Consider the following 11,816-nt stretch of genomic DNA (forward strand, 5'->3'; position numbering starts at 1 on the left):
GTTCCTGAAGAGCTAGACTGCCCAACGCCATTGCTCATAGTAACACCAGCAGCAGAACAAGGAATTATATGCCTTCGAGGTGGAATAATATAACATTTCAAAAGAAATAAAATTTCTGATTATGGAAGTAGCTTATATTTACCGGTACTAATTCTTGCAAACTGTTACATCTCTTCAGATGATGACCCAGAAAAATCTGATGCTAATAGTATAATTGTCAACGACATGAAAGTGGTAATCTAGTATATAAACAGAAATTCAAGATTCGGAGTGTCTCCGTTTGCAATAGGGATGACACACCCAGATGCGTCATTGGAAGCTCAACTGGCGTCACAAATAGCACTATGCCATATGAATGATGAAGACACAGCAATGTATGGTGTGATTACGAAATAATAAAAAATGGTTCACCTTTAGATGAGTAACTTAATTATTGCTAATAATTGCAGCGTGTGGTACATGCATATGTTCCCAAACAAAATACAAATTGAAGGGGCAGTGATGCAAGGGGTGTTCCAAGGCAAAAATGACTTTGTTCCTAATATTATGGACGCAATGGTTAGGTTGTACCAACAGATGGATAATAAACTTTATGAAAGATGGGATGAAAAAAGGTGGAGACATTTCCTACCGACTGATTTTGCGGTAAGAACAACGAAAAATAAAGATGGTATTATTCATTAGATAAAATAATACAACAATATGGTTTCTGTTCTAACTGTTTTCAGTAATAATGTAGTATTGTAAAATTCACTGTAATCCGTGATGGACTTACTAATTAAGGCGGGTGACAAATAACAGGTTGGGGACTGAAGAAAGCTAGAGGCGAGCCGACATTACTGGTTAAGGACATATTCTTGGGTGAACACATATCATACAACGTCGAAGACTGCAGGCTTGTAAGTACACATACTAAAAAAGTCAACAACATGATGATTGAACAGTGTGATATGTGTGGAAAAAATAGGAAAGTTTATTTTTTTCATACGTATATTAAACAAGTTTAAATAACTGCAGGTCATGGCACCAATACTTGTGAAGTGGCATTGGTGCTTTTATATATGGGATTTCAAGAGGAAGGTAGTGGCGCTAGATCCAAAAAACATAAAACTAGGAAATTCAGTATTGGAGGATAAGCACAAAGGCTACATTTTGCTACTCAATTCTGGTATGAATGAGTGCTGGAGAAATCTCACAGATAGCAATAACAATAATATTGATAATTGGGACACTGAATACATTGATGTCATCGGGGGAGAAGCAAACAAGTAACACACTACTACTATAGATTAAATAGAAAAAAGTTTTAGACAAAATAATAATAGTTATTTTTTTATAATAACACTGGATTGTATATAATCTTCTATGCAAGATACTTTTTGATGGGGAAGTCATGACAAGGGTGTTGACTAAGGTGAGACAAATAAATCCGAAAAAACTATGGTCTGAGATAGTTATTGTGAATATGAATGATAACATTTTTAATATTTTTAGGAGGCCACCCAACTGCAAAGGATGAACCTACTGTACTAGCTACTGAAGATGGATGGCAACATTGGCAATCCGTCGTCATCAATAAGGAATGCAATATACCATTGCAAATGGAATTGGGAAAAGGGACATACAACTTTTGCAGAATGCTTTTGACGAATTGGTGAACTGATGTTCCATGGTATTAAGACTTTAATGTAAACGATATACTTGTCAGGAAGTGCAAATATGCATGCTTGCATTATTAATTACACTGCAGTGCTAATGGTTGAATGAAAATTGAGAAATGTCAAAGTGGATTAATAACAAGTAAATATCACAATTGTTTGGGGATTTGTTTGAGCAAATTGGGGACAATAAGAAGAAATGTAATGATATGTAACAAGTTGTGCAATGCATGTAACTAAAAAGATCAAAAGACAAAAAAAATGTAGAGCCCATGACTCTAATAAAAAACAAAAAAATGACACAGGAGCCGCTAAAACTCATAGTGAAGATAAAAAGTAAACCAAAGAAGAAAGGGATACGACAAAATTAAGCTAAAGATAATAAGAACAACAAAGGACAATAATCTTTCTTAACAAAAAACTAAAATAACGAAAAGTATAAAGATGGAAAATATCTTCAGCCATACAGAACTACAAAATTAAATGTGTGTCTAATAAAGATTATCCTAGTTCTGCAACTAAACACCCTAACGATAGGAACAATCTGAAAATAAATTAGAAAAAGTATAGAACATAAAAAAATAATGAAAAAAATATAACAATCTACATGACGGGGAGGCGAGCATAACAAAGATTTTAAAAAATAAGATCGACAATACATAACTAGAAAAAAATATTATCCAATAAAGATGATCAAGCTTCTGTAGCTAAAACATCCAACCAATATAAACAATGTGTAGAGATATTCGAAACAGTGTAGAAAATAAAAAAAGGAAAATATATAACAATGTCTATGACTGGGGTAGCCAGGAATAACACGGACATAAAAAACCATAAACATTGACAGTAACAAAGTACATGCGTTTGAAAAAACAAACGGTGAAAAGTGAAGCACTCGAACTCAAGAATTTATATGACACAATACATAGAAGACATTCACGTCCAGTTGCCTATTTCGTACGTACGACATAACTAACGAGGCGAAAGTTTCAGGCACAAATGAGCCCCCAGACAAAACTATAGTTGACCAGGCGGGACCGAAGACTGGAAAAGCCTGCAAATAGGTACTATGGACAGCACACTACTGGAGACGGCTTCTTTGCTGAGTGTCCTAGACTTTGCCGAGTGTTTTTTTATCAGGCACTCGGTAAAGTGGCTGTTTGCCGAGTGCCAAAGAGAAAGCACTCGGCAAATAAATGACACTCGGCAAAAAGGTGGTTTGTCGAGTGCCGAACACTTGGCAAAGAATAACACTCGGCAAAGACCAGGTTTGTCGAGTGTCAAACAATAACACTCGGCAAAAGGCCGCCGCCGTTAACGGCCGGTAGCCGCCGTTAATCCTTTGCCGAGTGTCTTCTCTTGACACTCGGCAAAGAGGCTCCTTTACCGAGTGTCATTTTTTGACACTCGGCAAACCATATTTTTTTCACTTTTGACCTCCAAACTTTTTCTACAGTCCTCAGACAATACCTGATACTCCATGTTCCAATGTGGCGCATTTCTCAGACTTTTTCTATATTTCTTTAATTTATTTCATTTAATTGAATTTTCTTGGATAATTCAAATTATAACTGCTAGTCATTCGAATAATGAAAAAATGAATGGAAAAATGATATTCATGTTGTTTAGTATAATGTGAGGCCATATCCAGGAACTGACCACCAATTTCGAACATCTTATTCATGAAACATGACCACGAACTTGCGGTCGAGTTGTTTTTAAATTCTATAAAAAGCAAACAAAGTTCGAAAATCATGAAACTTGTCAAGATGTCAAGATATCATATGTGGAGGCAGTGATAAAAAATTGAGGAGGTTTCGCGTAAGTTGTCACGTACGATGCTTGCAAACCAAAGTCGGCCTCCACATATGATTTCCATCTATGCACCTCCACCTCCACCCCTCACTATTCTACTCCTGTGAGTATAAATGTTTTAGTTTGTATGTTCATGCTTACGGTCAAACCTAGTGGAGTATGAAAGTTTTATTCATGTATGGTATATATTTATCTTGTCTCACACATGCAATCTCTTCTCCTTTGTGCAGAATCAATCGGCGGCATTGAACGATCCTCATGCTTCAGCGAATCCTTCACCAAATCAGTGATGATACTTGTGGTTGTTAATGATACTTCTATTTGCAATTATGGTTGACGATGATGGAGCACTTGGATTGCTTGTGAACTTATTTGTGATATATTGTGAGACATGTGACGTTTGTGATATATATGTGATGTTTGTGATATATATGTGGTGTTGGTGATATATATGTGACGTTGATGATATATATGTGATGTTGGTGATGTTTGTTATATATATCTTCTGTTTGTTTGGATGGGATGTAAAAAACAAATAAAAAGGTTGTTTTCAGTCACTTTGCCGAGTGCAATGGCCATGACACTCGCCAAAGTGACCATCTGAGAACTACCTGGGAACATGCTTTGCCGAGTGCAATGGCCATTGCACTCGGCAAACATCACAGATTTGCCGAGTGCCACGGTCCAGGCACTCGGCAAATGTCTCCACTTTGCCGAGTGTCTTGTCGGCGACACTCGGTAAAGTGGCCGCCTTTGCCGAGTGTCTATGTCAATGGCGCTCGGCAAATCGGGTACCTTTGCCGAGTGCTTGACCTTGACACTCGGCAAAGCCGCCGTCACGGTGGCGCTCGTCGTCACGGCCACTTTTCTTTGCTGAGTGTCGGACCTGATAAAGTGCACTCGACAAAGAGATCTTTGTCGAGAAACTATTTACCGAGCGCCCTTTGTCGAGTGTATATCGGCCTTTGCCGAGTGCCTCAGGCACTCGGCAAAGAATCCGCCTCCGGTAGTGGCAGGGAAACGACCAATCAGAAGCATCTGCTAAGCTCCACGGCTGCTCATGCGAAAGGTTTTGCATTTCAACTATTCTGGGAGTCGAAACCGTTGAAGGAAAAAAGGCTCACCAACTCCTAATTTATTTTGAGGAAAACAAAGATCAAAGTGGATAAGTACTATAGTGCCCAAAGGAGCTGGAACTAACCAGAGCTCCACCGAATAGGGCAAGTCGTTATGGTTCCGTGCCACAACACCAACAGACCAGAGAAAAAGCAATGTAGTCAACATCAGCTCTCCTTTCAAGCAAAAGAAAAAAAATACAAGATTTGCTCATATGAAAAATATCAGCCTGGTACTGCAATTGTCAGTTGTTAATTAGGTGGTCCAGAGCCACGAATGCATCTTTCACAAGGCATTTATACTAAACCAAAAAATATGAGTAAAGACAACTTAAGCTGCTGCAAAATGACAGCGTAGTCACAGGCTGCAATAATCAACACTGACTACTGCTCGGGGTCATATGAACTGCTTCAAGAATTCAGTCTCCACTTAGCCTGCCATGGGCCACGAGTGTTTACTCACAGCTTCAGCTCGCGGATCTCCTTGTCAATATCCTGGAGGTCATGTAAGCAAATGATGTGAGTACGCATATATTCCCTCCATTCCAAATTATAAGACGTTTTGATTTTTCTAGATACATTGCTTTTACTATGTATCTAGACATAGTGTATATCAAGTGCATGGAAAAATCTATGAATCTTGAAAAGCCAAAGTGTCTTATAATTTGGGATGGATGAAGTATGTGCTAACATACAGTGTTTGCATATATCAACCAAAGTAAAAGCGACAAACTCAAGGCCATGCTTATGCTTATGCATGTCAACTTACCTCCATAAATTGCGCGATAAAATCTATGAGCTTGTGCTTATTCATGTCCTCGCTATGGTAGTTTGTTATTAGGAAACTTATATCATGGCCCTGAAACATAAGGCATACTTAGGCACCGGTTCAGTTATAAACAATTTGGATTTCTAATAAAGGGATAAACAATTATGCTGATAAAACTGATCATTATGTGGGAAATACGGCAAGACAGTGAGAGAAAAAACTAGTACTCCATCCATCCCAAAATCTAACATTTCAAAGATGTATCCATGTGCTTTACAGATAGTTCATGTTTCCTAGGAAAGCTAAACTGCTGGAGCATAAAACCCACTACTCAATGTAATCAGTTTAAGTTGGAAATTGCAATACCTGAACTGGTTCTCCTCAACACTTCGAATGCCTCTGCCATCATTGACAAAAAAAATCTAAGGAACTTGGTAAGAATGTTATCCAGTTCATTTGCCTGCTTAACCTGTCAACTCAACTAGAAGCTATGAATATATACCAGATGGCAAATGGTTGCCTGACAAAACGTATTAAACACATGCAGATGCAACGTATGTGAGCAGGCATTGAACATTGTCCCATCCTCTCCACCTTTTTAGTTTGTACCAAGAATATTTTCTAACAATTTTGTTACCAAAGTATACATTTGTAACACAAACAAATCACAATATCGTTCAAATAAATATATCAAGTGTATATCAGCAGTGATACCACAAAAACCATTGAAATGACCAACAAAGTTCTCCATAGTACCTTCATGCTTATATGTATAGAGTTGATTGAAGTCTCTATCAAACATTTGTCTCCTTCATTGCAGCATACCTGTAGATAAATGTAGAAGTATGTGTCACAATTCTCAAAATATTAGTCGAAAAGCGAGAATTTAGTCAATGTTCAAATGGTTTGACTTCTCGAAAAGCAAGAATTGCATTCCTTTGTGGACAGAGGAAGTACATATTAAAATGTGTGGTTTCCAAAAAGGAAATAAAAGTCATTAATGAAGGATTGTAAACTGAATTTAAGATACTATCAAAGAAGTCTCCCTCACCGGATTCAGCAGAAGTTCAGGGCTTGTCCTATGAATAAGAATAAAAACGAAGATGGATTAGTACGGGCAAAGAGATATATTTGCATGAGCGTTTAGAAAATTCACAAGCAAAAATGAATTGTGTTGACAATAGTCATCCTTTCTGAAAAGGTACAACCAGATGCAGTTGAGGTACAACCACAGCTAAATGGTTAGAATAGATAATAACATCAGAGGACCAAAACAATTCCTAAAAGGTACATACAGAGGAATTGAAGCAAAACCTAGAGAGGATGCAAAGTGAATCGAAACATACAGAAAGCTACTCTATCGAATCGAATATGAATGTGACAAGGAAAGGTTCATACTAATTGCAACCACGTCGTGGTCACTATAGGGTGAAATACTCAAGGCATACCTTACAACAAATAAACATTTGAAAATGAAAGACAACAAATACCAACTTACATTGTAAAGACATAACAAAAATAACTTTCTGGGCAAATGGTGGTAATTGTTTGGTCGCTTGGGAAAGGGTGCAGCGGCCTCTTGAATATGGTGGCCTTGGGATCCGTAACTTAGAACTCCTTGGCTGCGCTTTAAGGATTCGATGGCTGTGGGCTGAGAAAACTGATCCATCAAGACCATGGGCTGGTCTTCCAGTACAAGTCCCCCGCAAGGCTCAGGCCCTCTTCAATATTGCAGTAGATGCCATAGTAGGGAATGGTGAGAAAATTCGGTTCTGGACAGATAGATGGTTAAACGGTCACACCTTGGCTGAGTTGGCCCCCAACCTGTTTAATGCTGTCCCCAAACGTACAGCCAAGAGACGTACTGTTGCTCAGGCACTCCAGAACAGAAAATGGGTAGATGACATCAGGGGAGCTCGCACTGTACCAGTCCTCATCGAGTACCTGCAGCTCTGGGACTTGGTGGATGGAATTTTTCTGCAGCAACAGGTTCCAGATCAATTTACTTGGAAGCTAGCCCAATCTGGTTTATACACAAGTAAATCAGCTTATGCTGCCTTCTTTGTGGGAGCCATTAGGTTTGGTCCTTGGAGAAGAATTTGGAAAAGCTGGGCGCCTCCTCGTTGCAAATTTTTTATTTGGAAAAGATGGAAAAGTTGGGCGCCCTTTGTGTGATCAAGCTGAGGAGACTATTCATCATATCCTGGTTGGTTGTGTATTCACTCGTCAATTATGGGCTCAAATCTTCCAATACTTGGGTCTCAGTTCTCTATCGCCAGAACCTACAGCATCTCGTTTCTCTAAATGGTGGTGGAAGGCAATATCGTCAGTGCCCAAGGCGGAATGGAAGGGTCTCAACTCCCTGATAATTTTGATAGCCTAGGAGGTGTGGAAGCACCGTAACTCATGTGTGTTTGAAAATGCCACGCCAAGCATCCAGGAGGTTCTTAGGGCTGTCAGCAGTGAGGGCAATCTTTGGTGCAGGGCTAGAGCAAGAAAGCTCCAGGAACTCTTGGTCAGGGAGCCGGCCGTGGGGGTATAAGGCAGGTGGTTTTTGTCTGGTCGACAAGAATTTAGTTTGTGGCTCGCCTGTTTTAGTTAAGTGAATGGGTGTGTGTTGGTGGTGTTTTGTACTTGAGTAGGGTCTATTTAGACTCGTGTATTTTATTTTTACCTTAATGAAATGACGCGCAGCTCTCCTGCGTAGTTCGAAAAAAAAACATTGAGAAAGAACCTTCTATTTCAGAAAAAAATCTTTACATTGAAAATAATTAATTACTTGCACCTCATTTAATTTAATTTTGATTAGTACCTCAGTTTCAAAATTTACAAAAAGTTTCAAAATTAATGGCGACTCAATAAAGGTATCAATTTCAATAGAATATGTTAGCATTAACAAGCTTGTGTAAAACTATAAAACGAAGTGCAAGTAAATTGGCAATAATATAGCATGTGCAAAAAACTGAGAACTATCACAACCAGGCAGTAGCCTAGTTCTCAACACACACACACAAAAGTAAAACTTCTCAGTATTCCATTATCAATAACAGAAACTTCTCAGTATTCCATTAGCCATTTCAGATGGTCAAACAAACATAACCAAAAGCTAGGTTGGGTGATCTGGTCAGCGTTAGAACCTACATGTAGTCATACACATGAGGAAACCATCTGAAATTGGCGTTGACTATCCAACTATGCATTTACTATCGAATTGAACGGGAATAGGAGCGAATCAATCCATCAAAAAAGGTACCTTCATGAAGAACAAATCCCAGATCTGAAAACCTAGACATGAAATCCCCGGTCAAGAATGTGGCACTTCCAATGGAGACAGAGGAAGGAGGGGGAGAGGCGGGGAGAGGAGCAGCAGTGCCGGAGAGAGAGGAGCAGCGTCAGAGAGAGGGGAGCAGCGCCGGAGAGGAGCTCACGGAGAGACAAAGAGGAACAACGCTTGAGAGAGGCTAGGATGAAATAGGAGCCAGTGAAACGAGCCGAGTCGATGCTGGGGAGCCAGACGAAACTGAGCCGAGGGAGCGGAGCCGTGAGTCTTGCATGCACGGGGTGCTCTAGTGCGGAAAAGTCGACAAGCAGCGCGGGACCCACAGGGAAAAGCAACCAACCAGAGGTTGCCAATAAGCTCCGCGGGCGCTCATACGCAAGGTTTTTCAACCTCTCCATTGCCTCCATCGGTCACTAGTTGAACTGGATCTTGCATTCTTGCCCCCCATATATAGGATGAATTTTGGAATTAGATTTTTCGGTCACCTGGAAAACTAGATCTTATACATGTAGAAAGAGGTTCCCCATCTATGCGGTGATGATGGTCAATCGGGATTGAAAGGAGTTGGCTTGCGAAGCCAATCTCTCAGTGGTTCTACATTTTTTTTGGCTTCTGAGAGAATAGAGTGAAGAGATATATTTTTTTCTGAATTCCAAACTAGATTGTGTCATAACAAATGCACAACTGTTTTTATGTGTTCCAAACCTGATAAGTCAAGAAAGCTGTGGAATTTGCCATCCTGCTATTTATTGTAAAAGAAGATTATGCAAATTGCTTCAGACAAGCGTAATAAGGAAAAAAAAAGAGAATGCTTTGATGTAAATAACCATTATTTTACTGTCCTTTTGGACATTGCAGCAGTGGTTTGGTCTCAGAATATTTGAACTCTGATCGCCAATCTATTTCAAATGATGGCTACATTTGTCGTGTCATTATTTTTCCATTATTAAACTATTTTAACAAATTTGTGTGTTTGAAACAATTTAAAAGAAGATCTCGCACACCATGCGGAGTCAGTAAGAACAAACAATACAGAAAAATGGAGGGGGCATATTTCTTGACAACTCGACTACCCTGATGTTTGTAGCACAACATCCTCTGTAACAACTGTAGTTCCTTCAGTCTTCAGTCTTCACCGTGGTAACTTGATGGACACCGACAAAACCATCACCCTACAGGAACTTATTTGTGGTACGATAGTGCAGTAGTGGTCATCAAACATAGAGCAGTTTGATCATGATAAACAGTGCACTATGAAAGGTGGCATAAGACACGTAAGAAAATTTGTATTTTAATCATCGATTAGGCCCTTTAAGAAATTGGGTTATGGTGGCAACAGTTGTAGCAGAGACAGGCTTATTGGGTTTCAGCAAGATACCTCACCCTTGGCCTGCCACAAAATGAAATTTCCAAATGTTCTCAATTCAAAAATCAAAACAATCAATTGGATCTACATGCTAGGGACAGTGTTTTCGAACTAATACACCACACTCAGTTTTAGCAAATGCAGTGATTTGCATTCTGCAACATCACAATAACTAATGGTGTCTGGTTGCAGGTTTGTGTCCTTGTTGCTGCCATGGCCTTTGTCCATGATACATGTGATTGAAAATGATTGAGGTTGACTTGTTGCAGTGGCTTAGAGCCTTAGGTGCTGTTTGCTCTAGGACGGGAGTGGGAACAGTAATGGAACTCGCTGGCAGCGCTATTGGTTGCAGGGTACTCATTACCACATTTTGGTTGGTTGACGACTGAGGGAGGCGATAAGGATGTGGGATCGGATGACATCGGATAAGGAGCGGTAATAAGGTTCTACTGGTCTGTAACCGTCAACACTACGAATGATTGCGGTTCGGCCCAACCAAAACAATAACTAACAGCACCTAAAACCGTTGTGAACCGATCGCAGGCCAAAACGGTCGAACCAAACACGTTCTTAGAGAGATTGAGGATTTCTTTGTTTCTTTCTTTTTTATAAAAGAAGATATTATGTCTATTGTCATTGCGCTTTAACATATCCATGGTGCAATTTTCCTTTCCAATGATGTGAAAAAGGAAATCCAAGAGTCCGGTTTAGGAGCACATGTAGGCCCACACTTATGATAATTATCTGCTGATAATAGAGTTAAAAGACTGAACACAGGCGTTCCACACAAAGGCTAAATATACATATTTTGTCATTAGCATTCACAAAGAGCAGCTTGACACGGGGGTTCCATCTTACACGGGCTCAACTCCAATGTTTAATTTCCCACAAGATAGAGACTAGTTTCCGAGCCCATGTGTATCATATGCTTTGGTAGCAACTAGCAATGTAAATGTCACGGAGTTAATACTCATACCCTATTCATCATGTTCGCTTGATCGTATCAGCCATGCTTATTATAATATCCTAAAATTCGCCTCTTTTAAAAATAGGTTTAACATGATGTATTTCTGAATTTTGTGCTCATAAAACATAGGAATTTTTTTTTCATTAAATTAAAATTCATCATAAGGTAGCAACATGTTTGAGCATACATGCCCTAACATTTGATTTATTTGGTTGAGTGGTTTTGATTGAAAATTTAAAATGGTTGAAATTGTTTTTGCAAATAAAATTAAAAATGGCTTTGAAACAAAAGAAAAGAAAATATGAAAGTAAAAGGAATTAAAAAGTTGTATAATTTATTTTTAGAAAACTTACCAAAATGGATCGTTTTTTATTTGAGTTGAAAAGTATATTCAAAACTCTATTTGAATTTGATTTAACTTAGATTTGAAATTGGTTTTGAAAACAAAATAGGAAAAGATTGGAAATTGGGAAAACTCTCCTCCCTCTATCTGGCCCGAAGGCCATCTTTTTCTCTTCCTCCCGCGCGGGCCCAGTTCACTCTTTCCCCTCAGCCCAGCGCCGCGTCGTCGCTTCGGCCCACGCCAGCGCACCGGCCCAGCGTCGCCCGCCGCTCCCCAGCGCCGCGGCCTGTTCTGCTCTCTGGGCTGGCCGTTTTCCCCCACGTTGGCCCATCTCCCGCGTCGGCCCGTTTCCTCCCTCCGCGGCCCAGCTTCATGGCTAGATGCCCGCGCTACGAGTCCCTCCTCTCTCTGCCCCGCTGACGCGCCTGGCCCACTCATCAGCCGGTCTTCTTCTACCCCGAGCCGTCCCCAAGCCAGACTTCGCCGCTGCCAATGGAGGTCGA

General features: G+C 39.9%; 1 long non-coding RNA gene across 1 annotated transcript; it reads right to left on the reverse strand.

The window, feature by feature from the left end:
* Positions 1-4,804: 4,804 nt before the first annotated feature.
* LOC136529790 (uncharacterized) lies at positions 4,805-6,422 on the reverse strand. Its single transcript, XR_010777418.1, has 4 exons — positions 6,114-6,422; positions 5,724-5,756; positions 5,358-5,447; positions 4,805-5,083 (listed from the first exon to the last, which is right to left on the reverse strand). It is a non-coding gene; the product is annotated as an uncharacterized lncRNA (long non-coding RNA).
* Positions 6,423-11,816: the final 5,394 nt, after the last annotated feature.

Source organism: Miscanthus floridulus, chromosome 19 (assembly GCF_019320115.1).
Source record: "Miscanthus floridulus cultivar M001 chromosome 19, ASM1932011v1, whole genome shotgun sequence".
Lineage (NCBI taxonomy): Eukaryota > Viridiplantae > Streptophyta > Magnoliopsida > Poales > Poaceae > Miscanthus > Miscanthus floridulus.